This window comes from Lactuca serriola, chromosome 8, assembly GCF_051521515.1.
Source record: "Lactuca serriola cultivar US96UC23 chromosome 8, Lser_US96UC23_V15, whole genome shotgun sequence".
NCBI lineage: Eukaryota > Viridiplantae > Streptophyta > Magnoliopsida > Asterales > Asteraceae > Lactuca > Lactuca serriola.
The window spans coordinates 187,969,916-187,983,938 of record NC_136415.1 but is presented as its reverse complement, the minus strand read 5'-3'; the positions used below and the strand labels follow the sequence as shown (position 1 = coordinate 187,983,938).

Genomic DNA, 14,023 nt, shown 5'->3' with positions numbered 1-14,023 from the left:
GGCGGCCCAACTTGAAGCCATGAAACCTGAAAATGTGACGAGTGAATCCCTTAGAGGAATGGACAAGAATTTATAGAAGCCAAGGGTGACGGAGCCTTATATTTCATGAACCGGATCTGGGCACCGAAACACGGTGGTTTCCGAGACTTGGTCATGACCGAGGCGCACAACACTCGGTATTCCGTCCACCCAGGTTCAGATAAGATGTATCTGGATCTTAAAAAGCTATATTGGTGGCCTAATATGAAAGCAGAGATTGCTACCTTTGTAAGTAAATGCCTTACTTGCGCAAAGGTTAAGGTCGAGTACCAGAGATTCTAGAATGGAAGTGGGAGCGGATCACTATGGATTTCATAACCAAGTTGCCCAAGACAACGGGTGGACTTGATACCATATGGGTCATCGTCGATAGATTGACCAAGTCTGCACACTTCCTGCCTATCAAAGAAACTGACAAGATGGAGAAACTTACGAGAACATACATTAGGGAAATCGTACGGCTACATGGTGTACCTATGTCCATTATCTCCGATAGAGATAGTAGGTTCACCTCAAGATTCTGGCAATCACTACAACATTCCTTAGGAACAAGGCTGGACATGAGCACAACTTACCATCCACAGACCGATGGACAGAGTGAGAGGACCATCCAAACACTGGAAGATATGTTGCGAGCCTATGTGATTGACTTTGGAAAGGCATGGGATACTCATTTACCCCTTGTCGAGTTTTCCTATAATAACAGTTATCACACGAGCATCAAGGCTGCTCCATTTGAAGCTCTCTACGGCCGAAAGTGCAGATCTCCTCTGTGCTGGGCTGAGGTGGGTGATACCCAATTAGCCAGGGGGCAAGCTTCCGACAGTACTCTCACCGGTCCGGAGATCATTCGGGAAACGACAGAGAAAATCGTTCAGATTCATGAACGATTGAAAGCCTCTAGAGACCGAAAAAAGAGCTACGCTGATAAACGAAGAAAACCTTTGGAATTTCAGGTGGGAGACCGAGTCCTTCTCAAAGTCTCACCCTGGAAGGGCTTGATACGCTTTGGCAAGCGTGGGAAGCTTAATCCGAGGTACATAGGGCCTTTCGAGATTCTTGCAAGAGTCGGCCACGTAGCTTACAAACTCGACCTACCTGACGCACTTCATAACGTACATTCTACATTCCACGTATCTAACTTGAAAAAGTGTCTGTCCGACGAGACTCTTGTAATTCCACTCGACGAGATCGAGATCAAAGAGAGCCTCAAATTCGTGGAAGAACCGGTAGATATCATGGACTGTGAAGTCAAGCAGACGAAGTAATGTCGTATCCCTATCGTGAAGGTTTGCTGGAACGCCAAGCGAGGACCGGAATTCACTTGGGAACGAGGATCAGATGAAACTGAAATACCCTCATCTTTTCGCTTAATTGTTTGTAACTTCTTATTTGCTTAAATTCTAATTTCGGGACGAAATTCTTTCTAAACGGGGGATGATGTGACAACCCGAAATTTCCATTTTGTACGAACATTAACTATCCAATAGAAGCTAGTCCAGTTTCAATGAATTTCATACTTTTCCGAATAAGTTTGTGTACATTAGGGTTTACGTTTAAGGAGATATCAGGAGAGTGGATGCTCTTGGGTTCGTGAAACTTGGGCATTTCAAAACTTCATAATGTTAGAGTCCAATTCCAGAATAAAAATATTTTCTGCCAAAAATATTTCAGGACTATAAATAGATTTCTGAACTAAATTTATTCATTATTCACATTTCCAACTAGAGAAAAGCCATATTCTCTCTCACGGATCTTCGGGTTTTCATCCAAAATCGTGAGTACACTTCTCTAGTTGTGTTATAATGCTTGTTATATGCTTAATAACATAGATTACATGTCAAATATGTGAGATCCGGGAGTTTACCGCCCAAGAACGTTCTTGGGGAGTAAACTCCAAAATGAAGCTTTAAGGCTATCTAGTCCTATTTCCTTGTTAGGTAACTAGCTTAGGATAATATGTATGATCATTTGAGGCTAGAAATCAATCAAGAACACATAGCTTAGGGAGTTTACGGCCCAAGAGTTTCTTGGACCGTAAACACCAATTTCAAGGGCTTAAATGTGCCCTAATCACTCCCAAAGGCTTTAGACTTTAACTCTCAATTACTTGTAGCTGAAATGGGGACATTAACACATCAAAATCACCCCTAAAAGGGAGTTTACGGCCAAGAAATGCTCTTGGGCTGTAAACACTAAGTAAGGGCACCAAAGTGTGCCTAGGGTTCCCCTTAGCCTTAAACAAAAGCCTAGAAATTATCCTACTTGTGCAAGAGACTTGAAAGAATTAAAACATCCATCCCATGAGAGTTTACGGCCGTAAACTCTAAGGGATATGGTCTTTTGGCCGTAAACTCCTCAAAGGAGTATAATCTATGCCCTAAACTACCCAAAGGATTAAACCACCAAGCTAGGCTTATTCTAGAAATCATTTAGCACCTTAAAACACCCAAAACCACCAAGATTGGAGTTCACGGTCGTAAAATCAAGGGTTTACGACCGTAAACTCCTTGGGTGGGGTTTATTGGGTAGTAAACTCATATACAAGGTCCTTGGAAGCTTTAAACCCCTTTAGCCTTGTCCCATAACAACTTAGATGCAACCATTAGGACCTATAACACTTATACAAAGTGTTTACATGTTCCTAAGTGTCCCAACTTATTTCATTAAGTTATTATTTGGCTAATTAGTTATATATATGCTCATTATATGATAACTAGGCTCGTGCGTGTGAACAAGTCTCCGTTTGCCACCTAGCATGGTATCTGACACTACAATCCAAACCACTCACCACAAGTGAGTTCATACCCCTTTAATTAACCTTTGAAATACTTTTAAATGTTTTAAATACTTTATGGGGAGGATACAAGTTAAATGCTTATAGTTATTGCATCAATCACATGTGATTACATTAATCACATGTGATTAATAACTAGAAAACCAATGATTTTATCACTGTTCAAACTGTTTATCGAACCGTTTTACTTCAAACTGTTTTACAAACTCTTTTACTTCTCAAATACTTTTATTTAAACTTTGTTATACTTCTTACAAATTGCATGCCCATATATGTATAGATATATAAGTAATGTTTAAAGGGCTTAGGAAGGCCATCCGCCCTATTTCCTTTTTCTTGATTTGGATGTGGTCTGGTGGGATTTCGGGTAACCATCCGAAGGTCGTTTCAATATTAATTATATATCAAATGTACATATATAGACATAAAAGTACTCCTTTATTCATACTTATCAGTATATCATCAATAAGTTACCATCGGGGTAACACAAGATCATACTACTAAAATTTCTAGATCAATGAGTCAGTTCATTCATGAGTCAATACTTATTACTACGAGTACATATACAAGTATACTAGAAAGAGAACTTATACAACTATACTAGAAATGGAACTTATACAACTATACTAGAAAGAGATCATATACAACTATACTAGAAAGAGATCATATACAACTATACTAGAGGAAGAACATATACAACTATAATAGAACAGTTCATTACATTACATATACTAGAATACGTTCATTATTGTGATATGAATCGGAGCATGACTTAAATGCCATTGCCCGAGTTGTAGCCAGAGTCTCTTAAAGGGAGAGCGTGAGTTTGCGTATAGATCTATACTGGATTGACTATCCTACACCTTGCTGCTAGCTACAGCCGGACCTACTGGTCTGCGGGTGCCAAACGTCATTCCGTTATTATGACCATTCATATGTCATTGTTACCAGTCGATAGTATGGTGCAATTAGTCACATGATACCTTAATATAAATCCGGTTTAAGGTAGTTAGTACAGCAGTAGTTCCTATAATACAACACAACAGTACTACGATAATTTACCCATTACATTTATTTGGTGATTACTTCACTCAAACTTTAATGTACAAACTATATTTTGTTAAATGATAGTTACACTTGGGAAATTACACACTTTCACAACAAACGAGCATACAAACCAGTTAAGCCTTGGTAGAAGGCTACTTTAATAGAAAATATAGGTTTTTCTGAGAGATTCAAACTTTTACAAACTTACACTTGAGACACGTTCAAACGTTTTGATAACAAACATCGACACTAAAATACTTATGAACTCACCAGCTTAATGCTGATAAACTCTTTCAAAATAACTTGTATTCTCAGGTCATCAGTAGACAGGTACCGATGCCAGCTTTTGAGAATATGGAGTGCATTCAAGACTCGTCATATTATTTTGATTTACATTATATTTTTGGTGTCCAAAACTGTACGGAACACGCTTGTATTAAAATTATATATTTAATGCAATGGATGATGTTGTTTGCTTATTTACATTTAATGTGTTGTGATACTATACATGACGTCCTCCGCCCCAGAACGTTTCCGCCGTTCTTGGTTTTGGGGTGTGACAGTTAGCAACAGGCACTCCACCAACGACTTGGTAAGGTACAAAGTGTAATTTCATTGGTTAGCACCAAATTCACATTTTCCTAAAGTAACTAAGATTGGCAATTTAATAAAGTTTAGTTACTTTACATTTATCATTATAGTTTTAATGAAGGGAGAATTATAGTCTTGTCCTACCCGTTCGACTAACGACCCTCCACCAGTCAAGGATGATGTGAATTATGAACATTGGTTTGGCTTGCAGAATTAAGAACACACAATGAATGCGACAACCCGAAACTTCTAACTTGTACGATTGGTCAATTATATCAATATTAAACACGATTCTGTCACCATTTAACACTACTTAAGGGTTTGATAAAGCATTCTAAGCCTCATATAATCAAAGTTTGGGTTCTCATTCGAGTAATACCAAGTCATAGTACAACAACCGGGACATACACCCTCTTAGGAAGAGTGTACGGCTGTACACATGGGTGTGCGACCACACACCCACCCCTCAACCGCACAATCGGGGTAGTGGGTCACCCACCCCTATAAATATGAGGAGACCCCCTCTCTTTCACTCTTTTCTTCATTTGGCTACCCACTACTACTTTCTCTATCAAGAAACTTCATCTCAGGACCCTCCAAAGGCTTCAAAAACGTGAGTATTCCATCATCTAGCTTGCTGATGTGTGTAGACTCACTTAGTTTTAAACCTACTTTTAATTATTAAATAACACACAAAAGGCAGTGAACCTATCAATTGTGGTATAGCTAAATAAGCAGGGTATCGATCACAGGCAACGGCAAATTAAATTAAAAACTAATTTTATCTAAGTTAATTAACAAGTAGGGGTTTTCTCTAGTTTTAAGAGACTAGAAACTTACTAACTATTACTAATTTAAGACTAGAAAATAACGACTTAACTAGATTCAATAATTGGAAAGGAACTTTTGTTTAGTTCAACTTGGTTAACTCTATGGTTGATTTCAAGGTAATGGTGCAATGGATTAATTCTTTCGTTGGTTACTGATTCAAGTTATTAGATTCGTGTTCACTACCCTAATCCTTAGCAAATAAACTAACTTAAACAGTGGCCAATTGTCTAATTTAATTATATTCACTAGATTAATTATTCGGGTTAAGTTAGACTTGCAATAGTTAACTAATTTATTCTTTTAATTAACTCCTTGTTTGATGGTCATCTTACAAGCTTGCACATGAATTTACTCAATTTTCTTATTAATTCTAGTTTCATATTCATTAATCCTAGACATATAGCATAGTGATCACATAGCATACGAGGTCAATAATCAATAGATGTTCATGCTAATCAATTATCTTCCTATTAACAGAAAATCAATTATTATTCACACACAAGGTTCTTTAGCAAGCTAAAATAACAAAAATTCACCAACTTGGAAATAATCCTACCAATCAATCAAACCATATTGTCAACTTTGTATCCCCAAACAGAAGTCTAAAGGTTTTAGCTCATAATTGAAGTAAGTAACAGCAAACAAACAAAGTCAAATTGCTTAATCATAATGATAAAACAAAAGAATAAATGGAATGATGAAATTTTGCCTCAATTACTCTCCGGAATTGAATTCTAGCTCCTTTCGTCCTCTTCTAGGGTTTCTCTGGTTTCTCAATCGTAGCAAAGTACTTCTGAATCGTCCCAGAACTCCCTTCTATCGATCTGTGGAATTATCTATAAATATGCAAACCGACTCGTCGAGTCATGTGGTGACTCGTCGAGTCCCTCTCACATTCCCCGTATTGTGATAACTCTCTGGGATCCCGAGTCATTATCTTCTCGATCCTTCGATTGGACTCGTCGAGTAGTCGATCTGACTCGCCGAGTAGGTGCCATTTTTAATGTTTTTTCTTCTTTATTCCATTCTCGATCTTCTAACAGTTTCTCCCGCTTCCTTTCGCTTCCGAGCTTCATCTTTGGACTGAAAAACATAATTTAACACTTTTAAGTACCTTTTGTCCATAATATGCAATAATTTAGCTAATAAATGAGTAAAAATGTATACTTAATATGAACTAATTATGCACATATCAAAATACCCCACACTTGTCTTTTGCTTGCCCCCAAGCAAAACTGAATTTTAAACATATTAGAATCATATATAACAACTCCAATCTAACCCAGCCATTATGCCAAGACCGCAACGCATGCATTTGTGTCTAAAATTTTTCCTAAAGACCTCCCATACTCTAAATACTCACAATCCTCATAAACGTTTGCCCACTCATCCCGAACTATGCTCATTTTATGCAACCCACTGAATCCATCCGCAGAAAACCTCTTACCCTCAAGGTGTTTTTAATTGAGCAACCCGAGCATACATAATCTAAAATTACAAGTTTTTGATACCACTATAGAGCTCTTTTGAATTCATCTCTTCTTTGATATTTGCTTTGATCTCTTTGAATTCACCACCTTTATTGTTTGATTTTCGGGTATCTTCGATTTTTTGGATTTCTTGGAATTTTGATCTTTTGATATTCACTTTAATTGCTCCAAAATTCATACAATTTCTCTTGTAATTCTCTCTCTTTTTTTTTAACATGTACCTCTTTTTTTTCACTCAAATCCCTACATGCTTAAGTAGGGGCGCTCAACCTCAACCTTTATTGGCTAATGATAACAATCTTCCTGGATACATTTCAAGTTTAGGCTGCTAAACATATTGCATCCCTCGGGCCGAGCAGGGTCATGTTTTTGTCCCATGATTTCACTAGAATAAGGAAGCCACAAATGCACTAGAACGTATATAGGCTCAACTAAACATTTGGGTTTTCATGCAATCATCAACACAACTCTAACATGGAGTCCTAATTTTACTTTTACCAAAATTTTCTAATTTAGATCCTATGTAATACTTTTGGTATGCAAAGTTTTAAAATTAGCCTAAATTAAGACTCTAAATTTTCTAATATGTAACCAACCCCCTACCCCACACTTATTTGATGCAATTCCCTCATTGCATATTATGTATGACAAAAACATAAAAACAAACTAAAGAGGGAATAGGAACAAACTCCCCTGGGATCGCAGTGGATAGGTTGATCACTTCCTTTTCAGCTCCAACTTCAATTGACTTTAGACATGGTATCCATGCCTTGGGTGTCTCGTCTCGTGTGGGTCACTCCAAATACGCGGATAACAGTGTAAGATCTTCAAGAATAAATATGGAAAGAATATATAGTCAAGTGGTACTCTAATCAGCATCAAATCAGCAGCCCCTTCGACATGAAACCAAATGACTCGTCGAGTATATACCAGACTCGTCGAGTTACTTCGGGAAATCTTCGGAATGTTGAGAATTAAGGGTGACTCGTCGAGTTAGTTTAGTGCACTCGACGAGTTGATCACTGAATGAAAATAATTTAATTATGCATCTGATCCAGCTTCCAATAAACTCTCTATACTTTCTATTCACTTCTAGACTCCCTTGCCAACATCTCTAAGGACCGGACTCAATACTTTAACTCTAACGCTCCTCCTTTCTTGACTCTCTTTCTCACTTTGATTCTATAACTCTAAACCCTTTTTGAAGCTAGCACTCCTAATTCAATTCTGAAAAATTGTCAAAGCATCAAACATCAATTAAACATCAAAAGCAAGTTTTAAAAACATCAAACAAACCAAATAAAAAAAACAAACACAAAATTAAAAATTGTTCAATAAAAATGCATAAAAAAAAATCAATCCTCCTCCTCATTATCATCAAGCCCTACTCCACTTCCTCCAGCACCACTTCTTCTTGCACTTATCACTTCTTCCCATGATGGAATGTATGGAAAGTTACCACCATCTATGTGTGGAATGTTAAAGTGTTCAAAAAGTCAGATATGAGATTGGTTGCTAAAATTCAAGCCCCTCGCCATTTGATCCTGTAGTTGCCTCATCTCCACATTGTAACAATCCATTGGTACATCTTCATTCTCAACCGGAATCACCGGCGGCTCCTCCTCAATATCCCGCTCTCTCCTTGAACGAACCCTCCTCCCCGGTGCTTCGGGACCAACAACCGGATCATCATTCGGGATGGCATAGTGGCCACCACCATAATCTTCAATAATCCTCGCTCTCCGGAAAAGAATTGGGTTGAAAGGAGGTGTAGGGATCATCGTCATGAAGTTCCACGCACCGCGGTTCATCAACCCGAATGAGTTGGCCAACCGGGTGACAAACATCCCCCCATTAATTCGGGAAGTTTTCCGATCCTTGACCGCACCCTCCGAGAGATATGAAGCTAGGCACCAAGGAATGTTGCAAAAAACGTCGGGTGTAATGATGCTCCATAAATAGAAAATGTCAAGGTTGGAAACCTTGTCATCATCCTTTCGTTGATTGATGGTGGATGAAATGAGGCGGTGTGTTGAGGATCAAATGCTCCCTTCCTGTGCCGACTTTGGAATATAGACCTTGTTACCAATAGTATTCCACCAGCCCGTACTCGTAACTCCTTCGGGAAAGACCGTATGGGTTTGTGCCAAAAAGGCCCGAATGATGGGTGTTGAGACCAAGGGCTGATCATAAACCCCTAATCGACAGGCAAGATCCACCATAGAGCATTGATGAAACTCTCCCCCAAGACAGAAACTGAAGTTGGACGGGTGATAAGCATCCACTCCCCCGGTGAAAGATACCGTGGAGAAAAACTCCAAACAAAGCTCCAAATAAACCGGCTCTTGAATACGGAAGACCCGGCTCCACCCGTCACAAACCATTGTTTCGCCTTCATGATAAAACTCCTTCACAAGATAAGGAGCTAACTCCTCCTCATAACGAACATTCTGCAGCCAATCCCAATCTATCCGGTTGGACTCATAGACCTCTTTCTTCTTGATATCAGCCAGCTTCTTCTTCCATTTCCGCAATGTCGAAGCCGACTCGATTTGTGGGAAGTCTAGCCACGGAAAATCCCCTTGGTGGCCACTGGAACTTTGCCCCCTTCTGGACATGATTTCTGCAAAACAAATACACAAAACCCAGAAAACACAGAATATCATTAAAAACATCTCACATATGTTCCCCGACTCGACTCGTCGAGTCCAGGTACGACTCGACGAGTCGCGCGAACTGCACGAGTCAGTCGACGGGTCGATGAAAATTAGACCATGAAACCTGGAAATTTTGTCAAGGGTTTTGTCTATGCACTTACTATTAAGGTATTAAGGCCAAAATAAACGTTCAAAACAACAAAAAATCATGAAAAATCAAAACCCTAAAAATTTACTCTTTTTCAAAAACGGGTTTTTCATGCAATTGTTACCATAGATGGCCTTATAATCACGTCTTTAACAGAAATCAAGAAGAAATCTGTTACTTTTTGAGTTTGAACTTGAGAGATTTGAAGAAAACTTGAATAAAAAAATATGAATGCTTGAGAGGAAGTTAGAGAGGGGCACCCGGCGAGTATGTATGTGAAAACTGATTCTTAGGGTTAAAACCCTAGTTACCGGTTGTAAAAATAATTTCGAAATTATTTTTTTTTCTGTAAATAATACCGACTCGTCGAGTCACGGTCAGACTCGGCGAGTCTGGTCGCGAACTTAAACTTTTTCTGAAATCCATAACGGACTCGTCGAGTCGTGGTCTAACTCGGCGAGTCTCGTGCAAAAAATCATAATTTCAAAATTTTGTTATTTATTTAAAATCATTTCACCCCACACTTAAACTATGCACACTCTCAAGCAGACATGTCCGATGATTTGGAAGATTAAAATAAAAAAAACGAAAAAAAAACTAAAAAGAACTAAAAAGTAAAAGAAAGCAAACTCTATATAACGGGTTGCCTCCCGCCAAGCGCTTCTTTTTAAGGAGTCATTAGCTAGACTCCTTCCCATCTACGTTTCATCATCTTCAAGTATCGGGAATGCACGCCTAACTTTTTGTGGTTTATACTTGGTCTTGTAAGCGTGAATCTTTTTCTTGTAAGCCCTTTTCAATTCATCTCTTTTCTTTTTCACAGCATCCTCCTCAGCTGCTTGGGCTTCCCTTTTTCTCTTTTTCTTTTTTAACCCATTCTTCTTTACCTTCTCTTGTACCTCCTTCTCTTTAAATTTAATCACTTCATATTTTGTAATGGTTCGTGCTTTAGGTTTAGTAGTGAATGGTCGATCAGCTTCCACCCTTCTTCCGTTTATGTCTTCATCCTTTTCTGTGTTCAACCCTTCTCCAAATGGAATTGTATCAAGGCATGCCACCTCGGCGTCTTGGACTTCCATTCCTTTTCCTTCTTCTGCTGTTTGTTCTTCCAAAGAATCATAAATAGTAACTAAATACAGGGTATGTGAACAACTATCAACAAACAGATCAACATTGGCCAAGTTTTTATCAAATTCGACTGGACTCGTCGAGTCCATCAAGGTGACTCGGCGAGTCTGATCGGGTTCCATCAATTCTGGAGTGTTTTCTGAGTTGGCTCCTTCCAGTAGCTTTTCTAACTCCTCCAAGTCTTTGCTAGCATCTCCACCTTCTTCAGAGTGTAGCAAAAACTTGCTTGGATCTTCTTTTAGCAAAATTTCAAGCTATTTTTGTAATATCTCATCATCCAATTGGATAAATGAGATTTCTTCTCTCTTTTCTTCTTCTTGCTTGGCTTCTAGAATAGCTTTAAACATCACCAACTCATCACCCACTCTTAATGTCAATGTAGACTCACATATATCAATTAGAGCACACGCGGTGTTTAAGAATGATCTCCCCAAAATAATTGGAATTTCGGGGTCTTCTTTCATATCAACTACCACAAAGTCTACTGGGAAAATTAACTTGTCCACTTTTATTAGGAGGTCCTCACAAACGCCTTGTGGATGAATTATCGTCTTGTCCGCCAAATGGATCTTCATATTCACCGGCGTTGGTTCTGGTAAATTCAACTTCTTAAAGAATGACAAAGGCATCAAATTGATGCTTGCCCCCGAATCAGCTAATGCTCGGGTGGAAACTTCATTACCAAATTGGCACGGGATCACAATATTTCCCGGATCACCCTTCTTTTCAGGTAGCTCACTCATCAATATTTCCGCGACTTCAGCCAAATCTTTCCTAGCAGCGAAAAGGCCCTTAAGCAAGTTGAAGTACTTGGGTGTTTGGAGCATTGTTTCCACAAATGGCACATTAACTTGTAAAGCTTTAACATGTGTCATGAAGGTTCTGTATGCTTCTACTTTTTCTGCAGGCATGGCTTTGATTGGGTATAACAGAGGAGGATTATAAGGCTTCAAAGTACTGGCAGTTTTATTATTTACGTATGGACTCGTCGAGTCCATTGGAGTGACTCGGCGAGTTGGATCGGGTTTTGCTGGATCCGATTCTTCTTCCTTTTCTGCCTTCTTCTTGGAGATTTTCAGTGCTTCTGTGAAGGTTTCTTCACTGCTGGAGGTTATTACACTTACATTCTCCATTCTTGGATTGGGTTCGGTGTTACTCGGAAGTTGACCCGGTCTTCTATCATTCACTTGATGCGCAAGCTGCCCCAGCTGTTTCTCAATGTTGAGAATTGATGCTTGCTGATTCCTAAGCATGTTTCTGGTCTCGTGTATGGCAGCATCGTGATCACTGTGTCTTTTTTCGGACGCGGCTATGAATCTAGTGAATAACTCTTCTAAATCGGCTTTCTTTTCTACCGGTTCTTCCTTTTGGTATAGTCCCCTCTCCTTCTGATTGTATTTCTCCTCCTTTGCCTTCTTATACTCCTCGTATGGTAGCCAATCCTTCTTAGGTTTCCGCCAATTTTCATCATATCGATCGCCACTTGAATAAAAGACGTGAGCTTTCTTATTTCCATTCTCATCTAAATCACAATCCTTTGTGAGATGGGGCCCTCTACAATTTTCGCATCCTACCCTAATAGCATGGATTGCTTGATCCATTTTTGTCATTCTTCGATCTAGACTATCAAGCTTAGCTATCACCGCCGCCATGCTATCATTTGCCGCGTTCACTACCCCACGACTTACTTCATTTCTCGGATTATGGTATTCTCTAGAGTGCTTAGAGAATTCTTCAATTAATTCTTTAATTAACGGGGGCGCCTTCTTTGTGAGCAGGCCTTGAGAATCAAGCAATTGCCTTGTGGTGACATTGACTCCATCATAGAAGATGGAGACCTCTTGTTGGCTATTAAGGTCATGGTGTGGGCAATTTCTAAGTAGGCTCTTGTATCTTTCCCAAGCTTCATAAAGAGATTCTCCGGGTTGTTGCTTGAAGTTGGCAATGGCTTTCTTTAGCTTGGCTATCTTGGAGGGCGGGCAGAAATGGTCTATGAATTCTTCTTTCATCTTGGCCCATGTGGTGACCGATCCAGGAGGAAGTGACTTTAACCAATCTTTTGCAGCTCCTTTAAATGTGACAGGAAGCATGCGAAGAAGCTGGGTCTCGCGTGGAACATTCGGGACGTTGAAGTAATCGGCCACATCATTCACTTCGTCCAAGTGCTTGTAAGCGTCTTCGTGATCCTTCCCCGTAAAAAGGAATCTCCTTGAGTTGGGCGAGAATATGGCCTTTTAGTTCGAATATAGCGGTCGCGGGAATTGCGGGTTGCACAAGCCCCGGCCCGGTGTCATCACGCATCCTTTTCTTCCATTCCCCCATGGGGACTTCATCAATGTTAACCATTGTGATAGCTAACTCTTCTTCGGAATCGGTTTCGTGCTCGTAAGTATGCTCTTCTTCTTCCTCGGTCTCGTACTCGGTATCTTCTTGAATTGGTTCTTCAACTGTCAACGAGGCACTGGATGCTCTTGATTTGCTACTCTTCTTCTTGCTGAAAACGGATTTTAAGTTTTTGAGTGGTGAGTTCTTTGAAGATGTGGTTTCTCCAACGGCTTTTCCTTTGCTTTTTCTTAGTGCGGATTCCGGGTCTTCCAAAGGAAGGACCAGAGGTGTATTAGATCCTTGGGTCATGAAACAACTGTAAACAAACAAAACAAAAGAAATAGAACACGTAAAAAGAACAAAAACGAAATAAAAAAATAAAGATTGAAACAGCGATGTACTCGCCGAGTCGGCACGAGTGCACTCGGCGAGTTCAAGGCAAAAACAGAAAAGAAAATTTCTAGTTATTCTAAAAAAAACGAATTTTTTAAAAAATAATTCTACTTACTGAATTATTTTGTAAATAACTTTGTGTAAGATAAATCCCACACAAAGGATCGATTAAACTAGAATTTAATATTAGTTTTAGAACCGTTCCCCGGCAACGGCGCCAAAAACTTGATGTGTGTAGACTCACTTAGTTTTAAACCTACTTTTAATTATCAAATAACACACAAAAGGCAGTGAACCTATCAATTGTGGTATAGCTAAATAAGCAGGGTATCGATCACAGGGAACGACAAATTAAATTAAAAACTAATTTTATCTAAGTTAATTAACAAGTAGGGGTTTTCTCTAGTTTTAAGAGACTAGAAACTTACTAACTATTACTAATTTAAGACTAGAAAATAACGACTTAACTAGATTCAATAATTGGAAAGGAACTTCTGTTTAGTTCAACTTGGTTAACTCTATGGTTGATTTCAAGGTAATGGTGCAATGGATTAATTCTTTCGTTGGTTACCGATTC

At 39.1% G+C, this 14,023-nt stretch overlaps 1 non-coding gene across 1 annotated transcript; it reads left to right on the top strand.

The window, feature by feature from the left end:
* The first annotated feature begins 12,582 nt into the window (after positions 1 to 12,582).
* On the top strand, positions 12,583 to 12,689 carry LOC145071709 (small nucleolar RNA R71). Its single transcript, XR_013690717.1, has one exon. It is a non-coding gene; the product is annotated as a small nucleolar RNA R71 (small nucleolar RNA).
* Positions 12,690 to 14,023: the final 1,334 nt, after the last annotated feature.